Source organism: Parasteatoda tepidariorum, chromosome 7 (genome assembly GCF_043381705.1).
Source record: "Parasteatoda tepidariorum isolate YZ-2023 chromosome 7, CAS_Ptep_4.0, whole genome shotgun sequence".
In the NCBI taxonomy this organism is placed as follows: domain Eukaryota; kingdom Metazoa; phylum Arthropoda; class Arachnida; order Araneae; family Theridiidae; genus Parasteatoda; species Parasteatoda tepidariorum.
In genome coordinates, this window is record NC_092210.1 from 68,682,787 (window position 1) to 68,689,398 (window position 6,612).

The following is a 6,612-nucleotide window of genomic DNA, read 5'->3' on the forward strand; positions in this document are numbered from 1 at the left end:
ATATAGTCTCATTAGAGCTAAAAACCACTTTTAATTAGATAAATTTAATAAAACAAATATCATTAATTTTTTCATTTATTATTATTTTTGACCTTTCCGGTGTCCTTACGTTATTAGATTAAGCAAAACACTTTTTTAATACTTTATCCCATTCACAATAACGATTAACTACGTTCAGTACTCTGTGAAATGACTCGCTCAAAGGCAACTCAAAATGGTCAAAATTTAACACAATGCAAAACCTGCTACCAAAATTAATAAAACATCAAAAACATTACGGCAAGACTTTGCTTTCTTCCAAAACGAATCAGTACCATATTTCCATTAAGTTTGATATTTAGTGCATAATTAATTTTTTTAAATTCAGTTACCTATTTTCAAAATTAATTAAGCAACATATCAATAATTAACGGTGATTTTTTACGCTTCTTCTAAGTGAATTAATAGTATTTCGTCATGAATGTTTATTTTCAGTACGCAACTTATTTTTTTTATTTCGATTAGTGCCTATAACCGAAATTAATCAATTCTTTTGGTCAAACATTGTAAATTTAAATATAATTTGGTTATGAATTTAAATATAATTAGGTATGTTAACATAGTTTATTTTTTAGAGGGTCACATCCGCACACATGCAAGCGAACTGTTCATTTCATTATTATCGATTCATCAAATTCTATTTTTAACTCCTTCTTTGGGATTTGGCATGTGAACCGGTGATCAAAAAAAGTTTTGAAGTAGACAGTTAGATCCACCGTGCCTTCGTACATATTTATATCAAATTTTGTGCGGATAGGCTCAGAATCACGGATTTTTATAAAGTACATGCATACATGCATTAATGCATGCATACGTGTATATAAATTTTCTACTTTATTTACATAGATTATTTTTATTTGTAATTCAAACTTCATTATACCGAGACATCATTATCTGCTATAAATAATTCCATGGTTATATTATTTTAATTTTAAATATATAATTGTCTTAGAAATATTGCATCAATTAAAATGTTATTTTTATATCAAAAAGAGTATTATTTTTTTATTTATATACTTTATCAGAAAGAGAATTGACATTATTTTTTTCAAATAATTAAAAAGACAGTATGGATTCACAAAGCTAAATGAATATTCTTGAATCGTATTCCAACGAATGAACATATTCCATTGTCGATTTTTCTCTTAAAATCAGACATATATGGAATATTCAGATAGTAGTATTTCAAATTAGTTTAACATTTTAGAAAAAAAAACCTCCAAAAGAATTTTTTTTTCTATTTGAAGTTACTTTCTTGCTTATTTATCCCTTGAAATTTTTGTCATTATATTTAATTTTGTTCACTAATGAAGCTGCGAAACATATTAAAACTTGCTTGTGTTGGAATATGATTCAAGAATATTCATATAGATTTGAGAATCCATTGTAGTAAGAAATATCATTTAAGAAAATGTTTCAATTGTAACATTTGATAACAAATTAAAAATTGTTTTCGGTTAATTGGCAATTAGTATATAACTTCAACTTTATTTCATTATTTCCGTTGTATTTACATGATTTGCAATTATACAAGCACGTTCAATAGTGTAAGTGTAAGCAACGGAAACGTGAGCAGGCCTTTCAAAATTTGCTAATTTAAACAAAATAATTGTTAAAATAACAGCTTTTATAACACGGAACAAACTAGCATAGAAATATCTTAATTCTGTTACAGACATTTTTCACATGAATAACAAGCACAAATTAGGAATCAATATTTTTCTTTAATAATAATATTTGTCATGTGTTCATATTATTTCTATTCCATAAAGAGTCTAGGCTATTTTTATTTTATCATTTGTCTTTTCAAATATCTTATTAAGTCAATGAATTTAAAGTTTTTGATTTTTTTTCACATAATTATAATACATTCTTTTAAAATATTTTAATATAGACTTCAGAATTGTGACATTAAAATTTATCTTCGTATTTTAAGTTTTTAGTTCTATTTCACAAAGATTTCTTGAGTTATCATAGAAACTCATAATTCTTAAATCAGATTTGAGTCACTGTTATTTACGTCATATTAGTGTTATAAATATTCTGAAATTCTCCAATTAAATGATTTTTAGTAAGTGTATAAAAACAGGAATTTATTTGTTTTCAGAGATATATTATAATCATTAGACTTTATTATTATATTTATTAGTGTTTGGTAACTGTGTACTGGAGCAGCTAATTAATATCAAAAACAATTGAATATGTTTTTCTTTATTCTACGATAAGGTTTAATAAACACTCCGGTTTCAAACGTCATAAGGTAAATGTTTAGCCAGCTGATATTTCTTAATGATAATAAGAAATATCCGCAAGAAATATTTCATATATTTTTTCTTTCATTTTACTAAACCACAAAAAGCTATTTATATTTCATATCTTTCGATTCAAATCGATAACATCATTATTTTTAAAATCCTTTGAAATTTACTCTGAGGATAAGGCAATTAAGCTGATTTTTATACACTAAACATTTTGAGATGGGGAATTAAAATTAGGGAAAGAAAAGGCTTAATGTTGTTATTACGCACTTTCTTTAAATAAAAAAAAAGCTATGGGTTGATGTTAAAAAGAAGAAAAAGATTTTTTTTTAACGAGAATGAAATTCATTTTTTTTCAACGTAAGAGTTTTAATTATTTTGCATTCGAACCAAAGTTTGTTTTAAAATTAAACTTAAAAAATGCTTACATAAACCGTTTGGTTGAAGCAGTTTATTTTCTTAAATGAGAATTTTAGTTTTTTTTTCATGTAAAATATAACGTTTAAAAACATTAATTTGCAAAATAAGTTAGATAAATGCGCTTGAGTTGTTTAATATATAATTTATAATTCAGTATGTATAGAAAATTTGTTACAATACTCAATAAAATCATTTAAATGAAAATGTCAATTTATTAAAGCCACATTTTTCAGATGGCAATAGGAACAGTTATTAACAATGCTCTACAGTATTAAAGCATGTAAATTAGCTATTGTATTGTACTTAGTGAATCTGAGACAATTGGATCAGTTTTTAAAATACAATTTATCACTGGCACGTATCTGAATGAAGCAATTAAGAAAACAAATATCGTTATAATAAGAATATGCAATTCTTATATAATTTTTTATTACATTTTACTTTGGACTTGTTGAATGCCCGTTATTTGTCCGGAGTGGAGAAAAAAGTATATAATCACTTAATCGGTATTTATTAACAATATTAAACCATGTAAAAAAGTAAGGCATGAACTGAAACAATGAATGAGTAAAAAATAATTCCATTTTTTTTATTTATCAAATTTGTTACAAGATCCGGCTACTTTATGTTAGTAAATTAAGCAAAAATATATTTTAAAATTTTCCCCATCAGAAATAATATTAACTATATTAACAAAAATGATAACAAAATAGTTTTTCCTTATTAATTTCGATTGTTATGAATTTGCTCAAGGCCAACTCATAATAGTAAAAAATCGCTCATCGCTTTCGAGAGACAAAACCTATTACCACTTCATTTCGGAGACCGAGGTACAAAAACCTATTATCACATTAAGCATATTAGGTATGAAGGTACCAATATTAAGTTACTTTATTTGTGCATTTGGTACGTATTGAAACTCGACTTATATCATTAAGTCAAAAAGTCGAATTTAATTAAGCAACATTAGTGTCAAACCAAGAATCCATTTTTTTAAAGATTTCTTGAAATGAATAAAACCTTTTTCTATTAATTTTGCTTTTTAGTACATTACTTTTCTTTTTTGTTAAATTACCGTAGCTTTTAAATTCCTTAATATTTTGAAAACGCTTTTCAAAAGTTAACTTTAAAAAACAAGGAGTAATAAAAGAATTTCGGAATATTAATTTGGTGCTCTAGTACACATATGCTTTTACGCTTGATGTGATCTTGAACCTATCTGAATTATGGAATGAAAAATATAAGTTTAGTTTTATACTCAGGTTTTTTACTGCTCTAGTTGCAAACGGTTTCAAAATCGCAAAGTCGTTTTTTGCGATCTTTACGATTCATTAAATTTACACATTGCTACCAGTTATTTTGTCATAATTTTAGAGAGAAAATTTTAGCATTGATTCTAGATGTAAAAAAAGCACACTTTTAAAAAAAAACGTGCTTTACTTATCCCATGCACATAACATAAAAAGCTTTATTTTTATTTCCTATTAATTGCGTAACATTTTCTGTCTGTGAGATCAAGCATTTGATAAACCCTCCATTTCCAAAACATAATACTGTAGCCTAAATCACTGCCAGAACTTATGATTACTTTATGGTCTTGCCTCTACTTATTAAACCTTATCTTGCTTATAAATCGTGCAATAAAAATATTCTTTAGTACATTTACTAAAGCAATTATTGAATTTTCGGGCGTGATCTCGGAGCTTAAGACTTGACACAATACTAAACATTAGCTCTTTTAATAACATTTCTTTTTCTGAGCTTATGAAACTATCCATGCTATTGGCGACTCTAGTTAAAATGGGATTACATAGGTTTTATTTTAGTTTAAATTTAATTTATTTGCTATTGATTTTTGTCTCCACCTTTAAGAACTGTAAGTAAATATTTTTTTTTTAATATCTTTATTTTCAGTTTACTAATAAACACACAATGCAGTCGTTAAGTTATAATTATAAATAAAAAATTCTCAATCAATAATTTTTCATTTAAAAGCAAAATTTGCCGATTAAAAGACATTTATCTAAATTGATGATTTTAACATTACCTGTTGAGTGATGATACAAAAATTTATCGAATTAAAAATAAACGAAATTAAATCATTCCTTATAGTTTCTCTTGATTCTCATGAAATTTATAGATTTGATCTTTCCATTTATTTAAATTGTTAATCAGGAAATTATTCTTTTCACTTGTTCATATATTTTTTCCTGCACTCATTTTTAATTAATATATTTTTTCATTAAATAAGAATTTCCTGGCAAACAATCAATTAAAAAGTAACTTTAGATAACTACATGGTTTGGTATCAAAGCCGTATTTTTCTTTCGATTTAATTTTTCTGAGTATAAATATACTTAACATTTATATTTTTATGACTTGTTTAGTATACCAATAATAATTATAATTTCTTGATTAATCCATTTTCAACTGAAAATAAAATTCTAACAGCAAATCAATCTTTGACAGTTATTTTCAAATGTCTTGGCGTAGTTTATAGTTTAAAATCATTACAATTGTAAGTAAATAAAGCTTTTAACTAAACAGTTGTTAGATTTTTAATATCTTTACTTTGATAATAAATTTTTTCTGATAATAATTTATTAAAAATTATTTAATTTCTTTTCTATTTTCTTAATTTCACTGATAATCAAAAATATAGCTTTTCTTATTTTCCTATATTTTCATTAATTTGATAATTGTATTACCTTTTTTCATAATTGTATCATATATATGTGATCGGTTTAGTCTGAAAGGAGAGTCAAAATGACATGCATAGAGAATCAAAATGACTGTCATCTGCAGTAAAAAAAAATTATATTTCAATTAATCTTTATACAAAATTTTATTTCATTTACGAGAAAAAGTTTAAAAAATATTTACAATTAAATTTGCTAAAAAATTGCAAGACATTTTTGAAATAAAAATTACCTTTGTTTTTATTTTATTTAGATGATGCTCGAGTACCAGGTAAATGTTTTTGCTGAAGTATATTATCCTATACTTTAAATACATTCATTTTGCATAAGGTTTCCTCATATTTTCAACATCAAAAATTCAATATATTAATGAACTGTGTCATTCGCCTAAAATTTCTTGTACTTATTAGCGTAGCAATAAAGGTAAAAAAAGATATTGCTGGCAAGAATTGAAGTATTGGACCCATTTAATGTTGGGAGGAGATTTTAGAAGAAAATAACCAATTAGTACTAATTTTGCTAAAACAATGAATATAAGAACTATTCTAGGAAATGACGTTTCTTGCTGTTCTCAAAACAAATATGTAACAAATATCTGAAAGCTTTTGTATAATCATTATAAATATAATAAATTGAAAAGTTTACAGCAGTATATTCTTTTCAAAAATTATCCTTTCGCTTTAAGCTATTGTTTATGTTTACGGAATAAAATTTCTTTTGAAATATTTAAAGGAAAAAATTAAAAAATTAGAATGTTTAGTGTTTTTTTTTTTTCGTGAATATAATGGATCAAATTAAAAGAGAAGTACTATAAATATTACAGATATAAGACTTTCTTTGAATCTAATTGTACGCAAGCAATTTACAAACAACTTTGATGACCATTATTTAGATTTTTGATAACTAATATTTAGCTAAAAATACCGTCCACAAAAATAAGTTTCAAAGAGGAACTAAATTAGGCTGTTTGAAATGCTGAAAAAAATATTAAGGAAAAATTTAGTAGTTCAAGATGACAAAAATCAAAAGTGAAGAATCTCTTTACTATTTTATTTCTTATTAAGAAACTAAGGACAAGGCAAAAATAACTGTCACTTCGTTAGAATTTTTTGTTTTTTTTAGTTTTAAAAGTCTGAAAAACTACTGTTAATTAGTAACATACATTTTTAACCACAGTTTAAAAAAATAAATGAAAA